The sequence below is a fragment of the Molossus molossus genome, unplaced genomic scaffold, assembly GCF_014108415.1.
Source record: "Molossus molossus isolate mMolMol1 unplaced genomic scaffold, mMolMol1.p scaffold_m16_p_11, whole genome shotgun sequence".
Lineage (NCBI taxonomy): Eukaryota > Metazoa > Chordata > Mammalia > Chiroptera > Molossidae > Molossus > Molossus molossus.
In genome coordinates, this window is record NW_023425346.1 from 14,597,927 (window position 1) to 14,615,416 (window position 17,490).

Consider the following 17,490-nt stretch of genomic DNA (forward strand, 5'->3'; position numbering starts at 1 on the left):
AATGCAACTTCCATTGGTCTCTCTGGTCCATTATGTGAAAATAAATAGCAGGAGAGCCTGCCATTCAAGTTCTCAATTATGTAATTCAGCTTTGTCATAGTTATATTTTCACATTTCCAGATGAAATAAGAAATTGAATCTTCATTTAGCCTTCAAAAAGGGGGTGGGGAAAAAGATAATAAAAATGGCTTTTTTCCCCTCGCTTTTCTTCATTTTCTATCATGTAACCTGATACATGGTTTTTTTGTATTGACCTAAGAAAATCAATAAGTATGATAAATTACAATAATATTAAAGTCAGATAATAAACAGCTTGGCTTGGCTTTTCTCTCCCAGACGTAAAGTCAGTTTTGATCATACACTTAAGTAACTTTTCTTAAATTTCAACTCAACAAATTAACAGGTCCCACATGCAAAGAATTTCTAAGTCTATCATTTCCAGAAACCAAACTTCTGGAAAGATAATACTAAATCGTGAGCACTTCAAAGAAGATCTTAAGACTTTTAGAAAATAGGTTTATCTAAAAGTAGCAGTAATCAGTGAGGTTGTTATAAATTTATTTTTAACTGATACCCTATAATAATCTAACTGTAAAATACTCAATATATTTATATCACATATGGTATATATACATGTAGGTCATGTATACACACACATATATGGATTCAGCATTTTCAATAATGTAAATGCAAAATTACCCTCGCAAAAGAATGAAATGATTTAGAAGTGTTGTAGCAATAAGAATAAAAATGCTAACTTCTATCATGGGCTCAATTTATACAAACACATTCTGTTTCCAAGGCAATGTTCTCAAAGTCCCCTTCCTTCAACGATGAAGGAATAGTTTTAGAGAGGGTAAATAGTTTGCCCCAGATGGCACAGTAAATAGTAGGAGAAGGATTCAATCTGAAATCTGTCTGCTTCTGTCCTCAACATACACATTATGCTGCCTCTCCCCAAAATACAATTAATTCTAAAAATATTTTGGCAATTCCAAAAATGGTGTAGAATGTACTATTCTGGTTAATTAAATAAGCGTATTATACCATTTCAACAATTTTCAAATGGACCACAGCATGAAAAACTTAAAATGAAAATCATGTTTTATCATGTAGGAGACATTACAAAAAATACTATTAACATCGATTAGTAAATAGAACATTTCAAAATAACATATTTATTTTAGTGTCAGTTTTGGATAAAAGTGAATTTTCTGTATTTAGCCTGGTAGTGGGTGTATATTTACCACAATAGATGGGTATGTCTGAAACCGTGAGGACCAGGATACCTTGACAAAAATGAGGCTATACTAGATCTCTCTTAAGTATCCCATTACCCCCACTGAACCTACTTTACAGCTTTCTCTACCATCCTGTAAATGTCAAGCATTCCTTAAGTTAATAAGTAATAAATATGAATGTCTACGAGGAAGAGAAGAAGGAAGGTGTATAGTTTAAAGCCTTGGAGAACAGATAGAGAAAAATGAACAGACTGGCGTTTGCAAAAAAAGCTTTTGGATCATGTCAATATACACTTTAGAACAACAGTGTGATGAAAATGATTAAAACTGATATGTATGACTTTCAACGGTGTACAGCATACACTACAGCAGAAACATTTCTAACTACATGAGGACATGTGTTTATGAAGAAGTTTACATCGCCGCCATCACTTATTTGCCCTTCCTGGAACTTTTACAGGTCTGCAGATGGGAAAATTTCCAAAATTTCTTAGCTGATATATGTCTTAGTATATACATGCATTATAATATTTAGATAATATGTAAACTTCTTTAGAACACACATAAAGTCAATCAGCAACTATGAAAATATATGGAGGTTTTACTGTGGGTAAAATGCTATCAGACAGCATCACCTGATACAGAGTAATTATTTGTGAAAGAGAGTGTCAATCTATGGAGCAAACTTCACTGTTGCCTTATTTTAAGAATTGCCATAGCCACCCCAAGCTTCAGGCACCACCACTCTAATCAGTAAGCAGTCATCAACATCGAGGCAAGGCGATTATAATGGTCCATGGCAAAAGGGTTATGATTTCACTGAAGGTTCAGATGATGTTTAACACTTCTGGTTCTAAAGTATTTTTAATTAAGATACTTACATTTTTTACACATAATTCTATTGTACACTTAACAGATGACAGTGAAGTATAAGCATACATTTTATATTTACAGGGAAACCAAAATATTTGTGTGACTCACTTGTAATCACTATATTGTGGTGGTCTGGGACCAGCTCCACAATATCTCCAAGGTATGCCTGTAGTTGGAATTATTAAGAAATAATGTGTGTAGAGGACCCCAGTTGGTTACAGAGTGGTAGAAGCTACACACGCACCTCCTCCTAGAGCCAAACTGGACTTAATGCTAAAATATAGAACAACCAACCTTAATAAATAACTGAAAGACACCTGAACAGGAGTGTTATATCCAAGGATCTATAGAAGAAGCTACACAGAGACTGAGAAGAAGGGCCAAGCTGTAGAAAGGGCTGGTCCCTGCACCCACGTACAGTGGCTGAGAAGCCGGAGGGATATCTCTGCTGTGAATGTCCCCCCTGAGGAGAGTGGGGTCTTAACCTCACTCCAAGAACCCAAACCCAAGCACCAGGGTTGGGAAAGGTGCCTACATAGTATCTCACAGCAATGACCAGCCAGATTCTATCTGCTAAAAAGATGAGGAAGTCTTCTAGAATCCCAGGTTCTCTCCTAAAGGGTCAACACACAGGAGCTCCAGCTTGGCACTCACCTGGGTCTCTGGAAGAGAGAAGGAGAATCAGGGCACACAGAAGCCATAAAGAGAAGATCTAGGTGGAGGGGGTCCTGAGAGAAATGTCGCAACTAGGGTCCTGGTCCTGAGTCAACATCCCATACTGCCCTCAGGCTCAATCTTCCAGGGTTGAGCACTCCTGTTCTTACAGTACCAGCTTGGAGAAATGCACAAACCATGTCCTCCAAATACTGGTGATACCACCCTGCCAAGCTCAGGTCTGGCAGAAAGTACTGTTGACCAAAAGGAAGTGAACTCCTTTTCAGAAGAAACCATAGACAGCCTCCCAGATGTTCATTGAACAAAGTGGCTTTGGAACAAGGGCCAATATTTTCCAGCCTCTCACAAGTGAGGTAGGCACCACTCCCAGCTGAAGACTTTCTTGTCAAGGTCTCTGGCAGTGTGCAGCTGTGGAGCTAGTGGGAGGCATACAGTTTGCTCCCCTCCCACCAGCCTACACCACTCCAGTGGAGGGTTGCCTTCATTTTCATTGCCAAATCCTATTAGCCTCATCCTGCTAAACACAGTTCCACCAGGGGAAGGGAGTGCAGCTCAGACCTTGGGCCTTCAGCGCCACCCCCTCAGAGCCTTCCTCCAGTGTCTCTGATGGCATAGTGGGGAGCTAGGTAGAGATAAGCAGTTTGATCTTCTCCCAAGGGCCTGTGCCACCTCCAGCAGAGGGCTGCCTTAATCTGTTCTTCCAAACACTGCTAGCACCATCCTGCTGGGTGTAGCTCTGCAGGGGAAGGGGTGCATCTCAGAACTGGGACATTCAGCATGACCCTCTCAGAGCCTCCGATCAGGATCTCTGGCGATGCCCTGAGGACCAACACCACCCCCAGCAAGGGGCTGTCTTTATTTGTTCCTCCAAGTCCTGCCATGGGGAAGAAAGTAGAGAGCACAGCTTGGAGTGGGACCTTTGGAATGCAGCTCTGTCAGGGTCTCTGACAGTGAAGCTGCAAAGCTAGAGGAAGGAGGTATGCAGCTTGCTCCCCTCAAGTGGGCAAGTGCCACCACCAACAAAAGACTACCTTGATGGGTTTTCATAAGCCCCTCTGGCCCCATCCTGCTGGGCTCAGTTTTGTGGAAGAGGGGATTCTGCTCAGAACTGGAATATTCAGAGTACATCTACTTCAGAGTCTCCAGGGCTTGAGCAGGTGTGGCTATAGAGCTAAAAGGAGAAGTATAACTTGCCCCACACCCGAAGCCCAGCCATTGCCATCCCAAATGGAAGGTTTTCTCAATCTGTTTGCCCAAGTCCCAGTGACCCCTTCCTATCCTGCAGAGCTTGTTCCTGCAGTGGGGAAAGCTGGCTGTACCCAACCTGAACCTGTGGTGCACTTACCCTGGGGGAGCTAGAGTTGGACACTCTGGCAGAGACTGAATGGTATGGCTCTGGAATAGGGGACACATTCTCACCACTGGGGACGAGATCATGCTGTCTCCAAGTTGGGATCCATTAGCCCTGTCCTCCCAAGCTGCCTGCCCCAACCTACCAAGCTTGAGTCCTATGGAAGGGTAAGTGCACTGTGGCCAGCTTGGATCCATTCTACATCTTTTTTGTCATAAGATTTGGAAGGAAGTTCAGGCAAATTCAAGGCATGGAGATGTATTCGACAGGTGAATGCCGACCTCAGAGAGCCTAGGACTTTTACTGATCTTTCCCTAGCTCTGAGCTCCAGGAAACTGACTTTTATACACAGATTGGTCCCTCCCATGCATACCCAGATCCAGCAGACACAGACACAAACAATGAACACCGTGGTTGCTACTAACAGGTAGCCCAAGGCCAGTTACACACCACTTCTGACAGAGACCTGTACTTGAACCCCATCACTCTGTACCCCAGACTCTACTGAGAAGAACTCGATGTTGGGGATCAGCCCTTGCAGAGCATCAAATAGATGGCGATTGAGGTTTTTACCCTTGTAGCCACCCAGCCTGAAAGGTTAATTCCACCACAAAAGGTTCAACACCATTCAAGATGCAACTACATCATGGGGTGCACACAAACCACAAGAAACATTCCTGGAGCACAGAGCTCAGGTGATATGGAAGACTGTGCCAATGAGCCCAAAAAGGCACTACAAGATGTCACCTGCACAGTAGCTTTCTCACCATGGTCAGGGTGTAGCCTCACATTCAGCCAGCCTGAGGGTTGATCCCATCCCAAATGGGCCAACAACAATCAAACCCCAATTACCCACATAACCTACACAAGGGACATTTTTAGAGCACCCTGCTCAGGATATTAAGGAGACCGCATCACCGTGTTCCACTGGACACCTACAATATAAGGCCATCCCGCAAAGAATGAGAATTATAGCAGTTCTATCTAATATATAGAAACAAACATAAAGAGACAGCCAAAACTTGGAAACAAAGAAACATCCCCCCAAAAACAACAGGAGGCATTTTCAGAAGAAGAGCTAAATCAATGGAGGCAATCAATTTGTCAGATATAGAGTTCAAAGTAAGGACTATAAAGAGGCTCAAGGAACTTAGTGATAACTACAACAACATAAAAAGAGCATAAAAGCCATGAAAAAGAACCAGTAGAAAATGAAGACTACCATATCTGATATCCAGAATACACTAAAAGGAATAAAATGTAGGTTGGATGACGCAGAGGATCAAGTAAGTAATTTGGAAGAAAAAAACAAAAAACAAAACACCCAATCTGAGCAGCACAAAGAAAAAAAAAGAATTAGGATAGTTTTAGGGAACTTTGGGACAATATAAAACATTTAACAACATCCACATCATAGGGTACCAGAAGGAGAAGAAAGTGAGCAAGGGATGGAGAACCTATTTGGAAAAGTACTGTTACACAATTTCCCAATTCAGGTGAAGGAAATAGATATAAAAGTCCAAGAAGCACAGAGTCCTAATCAAGATCAACCCAAAGAAACCAAGACACATCATAATTAAAACGTCAAAGGTTAAAGAATCTTAAAAGCAGCAAGAGAGAGACAGTTAGTTATTTACAAGGGAGTTTCCATAAGGCTGACAGCTAATTTCTCAACAGTAACACCTCAGATCAAAAGGGACTGGCATGAAGTATTCAAGGTAATGAAAAGCAAGGACCTACGAACATGACTACTCTATCTAGCAATCAATTTATCATTTAAAATTGGAGGTGAGAAAGGCGGTCGGCTGCTTTGGGATAAAGCTCAACATCTCTTTCCCAGCCACTGGCTGCCAGAAACTCATTGAAGTGGATGATGAACACAAACTTCGAACCTCTTATGAGAAGCATATGGCCACAGAAGTTGCTGCTGATGCCCTGGGTGAAGAATGGAAGGGCTATGTGGTTTGGATCAGTGGAAGAAATGATAAGCACGGTTTCCCCGTGTAGCAAGGCATCTCGATTCATGGCTATGTCTTCCTGCCCCTGAGTAAGGGGTATTCCTGCTATAGACCAAGAAGGACTAGAGAGAGGAAGCACAAATCTGTTCAGGGTTGCGTTGTGGATGCCAATCTCAGTGTTTTCAATTTGGTCATTGTAAAAAAAGGAAAGAAAGATATTCCTGGTCTCACTGATACTACTGTGTCTCATTGCCTGGGCTCCAAAAGAGCTAGCAGAACCTGAAAACATTTCACTCTCTCTAAGAAGATGATGCCCGCCAATATTTTGTGAGAAAGCCCCTAAACAAAGAAGGTAAGAATCCTAGAACTAAAGCACCCAAGATTCAGCACCTTGTTACTTCACATGTCCTGCAACACAAATGTCAGCGAATTGCTCTGAAGAAACAATGTACTAACAAAAATAAGGAAGAGGCTGCAGAATATGCTAAATTTTCGGCTAAGAAAATGAATGAGGCGAAAGAAAAACACCAGGAACAGATCTCCAAGAGATGTAGGCTGTCCTCTCTGAGAGCTTCAACCTCTAAGTCTGGGTCCAGTCAAAAATGGGCTTTTTGCCCTGGCCGGTTTGGCTCAGCGGATAGAGCGTCGGCCTGCGGTCCCGAGAGACCCGTGTTCGGTTCCCGCTAAGGGCGCGTACCTCAGCTGCAGTTTGTCCCCGGCTCTGGTCGGTCGTGCGGGTGACAGCCACTCGATGTATCCCTTCACGTCGATGTTTCTCTCTCTCTGTTCCTCTCTCCTCCTCCTACTCTACCTGAACAAAAAATGGAAAAATGTCCTCGGGTGAGGAAAAAAAAAAAAAAAAAAAAAGGCTTTTCTAAGAGTAACAAATAAATAAGAAACATCTAAAAAAATTTTTTTTAAAATAATAAAATTGGAGGTGAAATAAAAAACTTGCCAAACAAAAAAATAACTAAAGGAGGTCATGACCACCAAACCATTACTGCTAGAAATGTTAAAGGGACTGCTTTAAGAAGAAGAAATAGTGAGAGAGAGAAACATAGACATAAGGAGAGAACATGGAATAAATAAGTACTTATCAATAATAACTTTAAATGTAAATAGATTAAATCCTCCAATCAAAAGACATAGGGTAGATAAATGGATAAGAAAATATGACACATATATAGTTTTCTGATACACATCAGAACAAAAGATTCACATAGGATGAAATGAAGAGATGGAAAAAACTATTCCAGGCAAATGGAAACAAACAAAATGCTGGGGTAGCAGTAGTTATATCTGAAAAAAATAGACTTTGAAACAGAGGCCATAACAAGAAGCAAAGAAGGTCACTACATGATACTAAAAGGATTGAGCCAACAAAAGAATATAACCTTGTAAGAACATATGCACACAATACAAGAGCACCAAAATATATAAATTAAATCTTGGTGAACTTTTAGGGGGAGAATGAGAGCAATACAGTCATAGTAGGGGAATTGAACTCCTCACTGTCACCATGGGATAGATATTACAGATAAAAATATCAACAAGGAGAGAGTGAACTTAAATCACACACTAGATGGGATGGATTTAATTGATATTTACAGAACAATTCATCACAAAGCAGCAGAATATACCCTATTCTCAAGCGCACATAGAACATTCTCAAAGATACACCACATGTTAGGACACAAAATAAATCTTATCAAATTCAAGAAGAATGAATTCATATCAAACATCTTCTCAGATAATAATGCATAAAACTAGACATCAACTACATAAAAAAACCCCAAAATATTTAAACACATGGAGGCTAAAAAGCATGTCATTAAACAATTAATGGGTTACCAATGCAATCAATGTGAAAATAAATGACATAGAGACTAAAAAAATAAATGAAAAACATCAATGATAGCAAGACTGCTTCTTTGAAAAATAAACAAGATCAATGAACTTTTAATCAGACTCATCCAGAACAAAAGAGAGAAAACCCAAATAAGTAAAATCAGAAATGAACAAGGAGAAGTAACAATTAACAACATAGAAATACAAAGGATTATAACAAAATACTATGGACAACTATAAGCCAACAAATTGGACAACCTGGGAAAAATGGAAAAATTTCTAGAAACATACAATCTTCCAAAACAGAATCAGGAAGAATCAGAAAAACTGAACACACTGATTACAACAAATGAAATTGATGCAGTGCCCTGGCCAGTTTGGCTCAGTGATTGGAGCGTCGGTCTGCGGGCCAGAGAATCCCGGGGTTCAGTTCCTGCTAGGGTCACGTACCAAAAAAAAAAAAAAAAAAAGGAAAAAAGAAATTGAAACAGTAATAAAAAAAAATTTCAAAAAAGTTTAGAAATCAAAAGTCCTGGACCAGATGGCTTCACAAGCAAATTTTACCAAACCTTCAAAGAACTAACACCTATCCTCTTCAAACTATTCCAAAAAATTCAAGAAGTGGTAAGACTTCCAAGCTCTTTTCACAAGGACAATAGTATCCTAATCCCAAAACCAGATAAAGGCAATACAAAGAAAAAAAATTATAGGCCAATATCTCTGATGAATATAGATGCTAAAATCCTCAATAATATATTAGAAATCAGATCAAGCAATACATTAAAAATATCAAACACTATGATCAAGTGGGATTTAATCCAGGGATGTAGTGTGGGTATAATATTTGCAAATCAGTAAATGTGATACATCACATAAACAAAATGAAATATAAAAATCACATGATCACATCAATAGATGTAGGAAAAGAATCAATAAAATCCAGCACCCATTTATGATGAAAAATTTTAGAAAGTGGGAATAGAGTCATCACACCTGAACATAGTAAAGGCCATATGTGACAAACCTACAGCCAACATCAAACTCAACAAACAAAAGTTTTTCCCTTAAGATCAGGAACAAGACAGGGATGTGTGCTTTTAACCCTCTTATTCAACATAGTACTGGAATTCCTAGCCACAGCTATCAGACAAGAAGAAATAAATGACATCTATATTGGAAGTGAGGAAGTAAAACTGTCATTATTTGCAGATGACATGATGTTGTACATAGAAAACACTAAACAATACACCATAAAACTACTAGATTTAATAAATTATTTCATACTAAGTTAATATTCAGAAATCAGTGACATTTTTTGGTATGCTTTTATTGATTTTAGAGAGAGAAAAACATCGATGAGGGAGAAACATCAATCTCAATTAGCTGCCTCCTTCATGCCCCACCCCAGTGGGGATTGAGCCTGCAACCTGGGCATGTGCCCTGACCAGGAATCAAACCAGCAATGTATTGGTTCCATGGGTCAATGCTTAACCACAGAACCACACTGGCTGGGCTCAGTGGCATTTTATACACTAATAATAAAACATCAGAAAGAGAAACTGAGAAAACAATCTCATTTACCACTGCAACAACAAAAAGAAGACACCTAGGTATACATTTAACCAAAGAGATAAAAGACTTGTACTTGAAAATTTTTAAGCTACTGAAAAACAAAATTGAAGAAGCTACAAATAAGTGGATGCATGTAACTATTCTTGGATAGGAAAAATTAACATCATTAAAATGTGCATAAAACTCAAAGCAATCTACAGATTCAATGCAATTCACATTAAAATGCCTATTAAGCCCCAGCTGAGTGTCTCAGTTGGTTGGTGCATTGTCCCATACACTGAAAGGTTGTGGGTCTGATTCTGGGACTCGACACTTACCGAGCTTGTGGATTTGGTCCCTGGTCAGGGAATGTATGTGAGGCAACCCATGTTTCTCCCTTAGGTCAATGTCTCTCTCTCTCTCTCTCTCTCTCTCTCTCTCTCTCTCTCTCTCTCTCTCAAATCAACAAAACATATCTTTGGGTGAGAATTATAAAAAACAAAAACTATTAAAATACCAATGGCATATTTCACAGATCTAGAACAAATATTCCAAAAATTTATATGGAACCACAAAAGACTCCAAATAGCCTCAGCAATCATGAGAAAGGAGAACAAAGTTGAAGGACTCGCACTACATGATATCAAACTATACTACAAGGCCATATAATCAAAACAGCATGGTACTGGCACAAGAACCAGAATATAGATCAATGGAACAGAACAGTGAGCCCAGAAATAAACCCATGATTTTATGGTTAATCAATATTTGACAAAGGAGACAAAACATACAAAGGGGTAAAGACAGTCTCCTCAATAAATGGTGCTGGGAAAATTGGACAGATACATGTAAAAAGAAAAAGCAACTAGACCACCAACTTATACCATACACAAGAATAAACCCAAAATGGCAAAAAAAGACAAATGTACATTGCAAAACCATAAAAATCCTACAAGAAAACATAGGCAGTCATCTCTCGGAGCAACATGATTTTTAAAATATTTTTTCTTTATTAATTTTAGACAGAGAGGAAGGGAGAGGGAGAGAGACAAAACATCAATGAGAGAGAACATAGACAGGCTGCCTCCTGCATGCCCACCACTGGGGATTGGGCCCAAAACCTGGGCATGTGCCCTGACCAGGAATTGAATCAGCGACCTTGGTGCATGGTTCAATGCTCAACCAGTGAGCCACACTGCCAGACTCTCGGAGCAATATTTTTGCTGATGTATCTCCTAGGGCAAGGGCAACAAAGAAAAAATAAATAAATAAACAAACAGGACTATGTCGAACTAAAAAGTTTCTACCCAGCAAATAAACCATCAACAAAATGAAAAGGGAACCTACTATATGGGAGAACATATTTGCTAATGATACATTTGATAAGAGGTTGATTTCCAAAATATATAAAGAACTTATACAACTCAACACCAGGAAGACAAATAATTCAATTACAGATGGGCAAAGGGCCTGAATAGACACATCTCCAAAGAGGAAATACAGAGATGGTAATAGACATAAAAAAATAGTGAATGTCACTAATCATCAGAGAGATGAAATTAAAGCCACAATAAGATATCACCTCACACCTCCCAGGATGGCTACCATCAATAAATCAACAAACAATAAGTGCTGGTGAGGATGTGGAGAAAAGAACCTTGGTACACTGTTGGTAAGAATGCAGACTGATGCCGCCACTGTGGAAAACTGTATGGAGTTTCCCCAAAACATTAAAAATGGAATTCCCTTTTGACCCAGTGATCCCACTTCTGGGAATATATTCTAAAAATTCTGAAACAATCAAAAAGAATATATGCACCCCTATATTCATAGCAGCATTATTTACACTAGCCAATATCTGGAAACAGCCCAAGTGCCCATCAGTAGATGTGTGAATAAAAAAGCTGTGGAACATTTATAAATGAAATACTATGAAGCTGTAAAAGAGAAGGAACTCTCAACTTTTGCAAGTGCATGGATGGACCTGGAGATTATTATGCTAAGTGAAATAAGCCAATCAGAGAAATAAAAATTCACATACAATTACACTTATATGTGGAATCTAATGAACAAAATAAACTGACAAATAAGAGAGAAACAGAGGCATGAATACACGGAACAGACTGATGGCTGTGAGAAGGGTGCAGTTGGGGAGAACTGGGTGAAAGAAGGTGAAGAGATAAGCCAAGAACATATAGGCATAATCCACAGACACAAACAACAGTATGGTGATAGCCACCGGGAACGGTAAGTGAGGGCTGGGAGGAGGTGGGTAAAGAGGTGGAAATGGGGACATTTGTAATAGTGTCAACGTAAAAATGAAGTTTAAAAAACAATAAGAAAATTTAAAAAATATAAATCATGTGTATATTTAAATATTGAATGGGAATAGCTGTAGAAACAGTTGTGTGAAAAAGGTCTTCTGAATTATGCTAAGCCAACAATAGATCACTCATTCCTACCTCCAATGACAGTAACCACAACCACCCTGGCTTCCTGAGGACTCCTTTGCTTTGCATCTTCTCCTGCCACACTGACTGAAATCTCACCTTCTGACATAATTCTTTAAATTACACCTTGCCTCTGTAAACATCCTCTTTCTCCCAGCTAATTACCTTATGAAGTGCATTACACTGAAAACAGTATGCAACATATTCAGCCACTAATTCACCTGTTAATAATAATTAGCCAATGTTTATTTTCAGCCTGACCTCTTATAGCATAGGGCAGTGAAGAAGTGAGTTTCAATTGAATGGAAGTAGGGATGTAACAGAATATTCTAAAATTTGCATGTCTGCCAGATCAGGTCTGGTGTCCAAACCAAACGATATATATATATTATATTATTAATATAATATTTATATGCACACAAATATGTATACTAAGAAATGCAATGTTTCTAAAAAATTTTAAATAATATACCATCTATAGGTGGCTCAATGAGCCTCTAAGCAAGCAGTTCTCAACCTGTGGGTCGCGACCCCTTTGGGGGTTGAATGACCCTTTCACAGGGGCCACCTAAAACCATCGGAAAACACATATTTCCAATGGTCTTAGGAACCAAGATACCCACATGCAGATATGCCCACATACAACACGAGGAACTGTATTAAAGGGTCGTGGCATTAGGAAGGTTGAATCTAAGCTTTGTTTTTCTTCTCTTTAGGCTCCTATTTTTAGACTATGCATTTAAGGAGAGCACTTGAGTATGAGAAAGGCATTATTCAAAAGCTTTTACACAGTTTTTCATTTAATCCTTACATACATGTAAAAGATCTACAGTCACCTCTATTCACAGGTGAAATATAGAAAATGAGTTATTCTGCCCAAGAAAAAACAGTGATGACTGGTGGATCTGGGATATAAACTTGAATCTGTGGCTTCCACTGCACAAGTAGTAAACAATACTTTGTGGTTGATGGCCCAAGAGTTCACAGTTCTAGTTGCAACATTTTAGTGATGTGTATGCTACACAGTATACTGTAAATAATTAACAATATGTCTATAAGTACAAAGGCTTAAAACATTATGTAATCATGAGTGATTCAGGAAAGCAAAATTTTGAAATAGGTTTACTTTTACTCAGACTGGGAGAAATTTTGTTTCCAATGTAATGCACTTCATAAGATAATGCAGCATTAATATTTAATGACACAATTTTCTTTAACTTGTTTTCATATAATTTAATACTTCTTAAGTGTGCAATTTGCTCACTGAAATAAACAGATGAATATTAGAAGCTTATAAATTAGAAATGTTCTGTGCTATGTTCTAAACTCAGTACGTTAGATGTCATATATATAAAGATATATATATATTAATTGCTTTTAAAAATATACTTTTTAGTCCTTTTCTTTATTTCTTTATTTATATATATCTATATATCTATCTATACCTATCTATAGGTAATAATGAGATTAAGGGATTGTAGAGAATGCATAATATCTCCTAAGTCATAAGGATGTCTACATAGCACCTACATCCAATCTAAATTATGTTTTATAACCAAATCAGATAAAACTCTCCCACCAATTAGATAATATATACATATATATTTTTTATGTTGAATGCTTAGAAGAAAAGTAATGAATCTATTAAATAAAGTTTTTCAACAGGGTTCTGTGTTGAAAACAATGGTTAAATTATGACATGTTTATATATTAATCAAGGACAAATGGAAGAATATCTTTTCTAAGTTTTCATTAAGTATACATTTGATATTTGAATCAGATTTTCTAGACCAAAGTTGAAGTAAAAATACCGAACCCTAGTTTCTGTATGGAAAAATTTTAGGGTGATATTACCTGAAGGTCAAAAGTACAATACCACATTTACAAAAAACATTTTATACATTACGTAGCTAATCATAATTTTGTCCATGAATTACTTCATCAAGAGGCTGCTATATATTCAATTGTAAGACATTGGTTTTCTACCAGCAATAGTTATTTAAAGAAAAATGCATAACTAGTACTGTCTTTGCTGCATAAATAGTTGCTTATAAAAATACACTTTTTAGTCCTACTTCCTAAAGTAGGGTTGTGGCTTTTCTTTATTTGTTTATTAATTCATTCTTGTTTTATTTCTGGTTTTGTTTTGGTTTGGCTTGCCTTTTTGGAGCTGAAAGGACAAACATTTTAGGAAATATTTTTACCCACTGGATTCAGCAGAAGGGTGCCACCTGGTGGAAACGTGGGCAAATTTTAAACCAGATCTGACTATAAATTGTACTGGTTCAACAAACCTTAAAAATCTCACAGTTACCAAGAACAAATGATACAAAGATATTTATAAAAAATAACTTCCTATGTACTTGTCAAGGTCTGTCTGGTTATTTTTATATTATTGCTATCAAAAAAGGAATGTTACATTAACTTTAAAATTTTGAGAGCTATTATTATTTGTTGAAGCTTTAAAACAAATTATTCATCCATTTTACATTCAAGGTAAATGTGCACACACACATGCTATTTGCAATTATTTTGCATTCTTCTAATAGAAATGTGTTAAACCTTGGTTGTGGGAAAATTAGAAAGTAGGGTTTTAGACTTAAATTAATCTACTTTTGAATTTATTTTATCTTAAATGTCATAGATTAAGACTAAGTCTCATCTTCACCACATATGAAGACAAGCTTGATCAAGTTGCTTAGTTTCTTTAGTCCTCTATATTCTCATTTCTAAAATGGGAATAACAATAAGACTTACACTTCAAAAAGTTGCTTTGAGGATCAAGTAGGAAATGCATTTATTAAATGTTACCTTACCAGTCTGGAGGGTAGTACTCTGCTCGTGGCAAGCATTTTAAAAAGTGATTTTAAAAAATAATAAGTTACAACTACCAACTCAAGATTTTTGATCCCTCGATGTAAAATGGGATATTGATCAAGTTAAGCGGAAATTATTCTATTTAACCATGTCAATGCATTTATTTTTAGACAGTTTGTAAATGTGGAGTGTTATGAAAACAACAAAAGTAATTGTAGTAAACATTTAATCAAGGAACTTTTAAAGGAAATACTACTAAGATAATAAAAAATATTTCCAATGATTCGGAATATTAATAGAAGTATAGAGTCCCTGCTGCTGCCAGGGGAAGGGGTGCCTCTGGCCATTGCACCCTGTGCCAGAGAACAGTAACCAGTAAGATGAAGCGGGGAGGTTGAGCTCTCTAAAGAACCATAACAACCAAATTATATGGTCATAACTATTTTACGCAGAGAAGAGACTATGGTCTTCTACTAGTGCTCTAAATGGAAAGAGGTGTCTAATGGCTTCAGGACAAGGTGTTTTTGAGGTTTCATAAAATGAAAAACCTTTCTGGCAGCATTCAAAAGCTTGAATCACTCAAAATCAATACACAGTGTGTGATTAGCTGGAACACGCCCCCTATTAACCATCAAGTAGGAATTCATAAAGCTACATTTTAATTTAAATTTGTAAATATGTTTTTTTTTCCAGAAATATCATAGAAGTCTGAACAATCAATCATGCCCATGTGGAGGTATTACATCCAGTACCTCATGGGAGCTGTGTGACAACTGCAGAATTAGACCACGATGACTAATACTGTTAATAAAAACTTAGTAAGCTTACAGAAAGTAGTTTAAGCATTCACAGCCATCGTCCACATTACCTGGCCATCACTTTCTATGTCAAGCTTTAGACAAAGAATATGCTAGATATAAGGATTCCCTGGGAGTCCTTGAAAACCCCCAACACTGCCATGTATATTTCAATCTGACTTTCCTTCCCCTTGCAAAATTAATCTCTCTCATTTTAACTCAACCATAACATGCATACCATTGACATTTTAAAATCATGTAAATACTCAGAAAGGCACTTTTAAAAACTCAGTTAAAACAGTTCTGCAAATGGCCACTCCCTGAATATTTAGAAAGGCCAACAACAAACAGGATACTAACAGGAAAAAATAGATTCAAGCTTGGATGTGTCTCTTCCTAGGAATTTGAAGTACCAGATTAGTCCTGACAAAGGTTTTGATAGGCATACCGAGCTTGTCCACTATTTACACGTACATGTTCAGCTTCCCTGTGCACTGCTCAGCTTCTTCCTGCCCACCTCCACCATCACTGTTTGCAGCACCTCAAGTAGCCAGCTGGTGTCACAGGTTAGTGAGCAAAGATTTCATGTGGGGACTCTCACCTGACTAATCATTCTTATTGGTAGCATCATTCCAAAAGCAATAGAGAGGCTCAGTGGCGTGTTAATGAAATTTAGGTGCTGTCAGCCTGAAAGAGGATGTTAAATCCTTGCTCTTCTCCTGAAATTATTTTTACAATCTGTTAACCAGTTGCTACTATGTAGTGTGTGTTGGAGGGAGCAGGGAATTCAGATATAAGGGGAAGAGACATGCCATACAATATAAACGTTTTAATAATTTCATACTTATCTCAGAAAGTGGAGCAAAGATAGTTTAAGAAAACAAGTGCTTTGTAAAGACTGCAACATTCGCCCTGGGAAACGGAGGGGTTGGTACTTTAAGGCATTGAGTAATACTCACCACCTGTGTGAAGTATAATAGAGGGAAATGATTAGGGGAGGGAAGGGGAGAAGAGAGCCACAAGCCAGGAATGATGACCAAGAATATTAGTAAAAAGCAGCCAGAATCGTGTCCTCTGCTTCCAGGCCACTCCTGGGCCATTTAAACAGCCCTCCTCCATTCGGTCCTCAGTACTCAGAATATGCAAAGAGCCGAGCCGCTCCCGGAGCCCAGCTGCTAGCACCTCCCTCCACCGACTTCTAGCAATTAGCTGGGAGTGTCTCAGCCAGAAACGCGTCGGGCAGCCTTCAACAGTGCACTTAGGGCAAAGGGCCCATCTCAGGTATCCCAGCGCCTCCGTGTTCCAGCTTCGTGGTCATCCGCTGACCTAACTCGGTGTAGTCTTCCCAGCTCAGTCTCTAATTGATGTAAACGTGACAGCACCTAGAGCCAACGCATCATCACAGCCTCCCTCCTCCTAACCAGGGCACCTTAGCGCTCCAGACCCTACAACTTTGGGGAAAGCGGCAAGGAACTCCCCACTCACGCCAACCCAGAGCCTGAGACGCGATGGAGATTCACCGTATGATTATGATACGGATCCCTAAAGACCGAAACAAAAAAGAGGGTTGGTCGGTGCGGAAAGACGTTGAGGGGACAGAAACAACCCTCAGACAGCGCAAGATACCACATCTCTGCAGACCCAACACATCTGGACCCAATAAATCACTGAAGCCAGTGTCTTCCCAGCTCCCCACAATAATTGTCTTTTTGCTCCCAAGCTCCGCTCCTCTTAGCAGACCACAAATACCTGTTATACCCTCTTCCCCCATTCAGCCCCCGTCCCAGCCTCCTCCAGAGGAGAGAGAGAGAGAGACTAAAGGAAAAACTCTGACGGCCTAAAGGTCATTTGCCTTCTGGGGTAGCTGTGGGCAGCGCTCTTTGCTCCTCTCAGCTGCGCGGGCTCGAACCCCGCAAGTGGACACCCCCG

General features: G+C 38.8%; 1 protein-coding gene and 1 pseudogene across 6 annotated transcripts in view; one reads left to right on the top strand and one right to left on the bottom strand.

The window, feature by feature from the left end:
- DPP10 (dipeptidyl peptidase like 10) overlaps nucleotides 1-17,490 on the bottom strand; it is a 1,561,433-nt gene that overhangs the window by 766,967 nt on the left and 776,976 nt on the right. The gene's annotated exons all lie outside the window — the stretch shown is intronic.
- On the top strand, nucleotides 4,694-16,891 carry LOC118625499 (annotated as a pseudogene).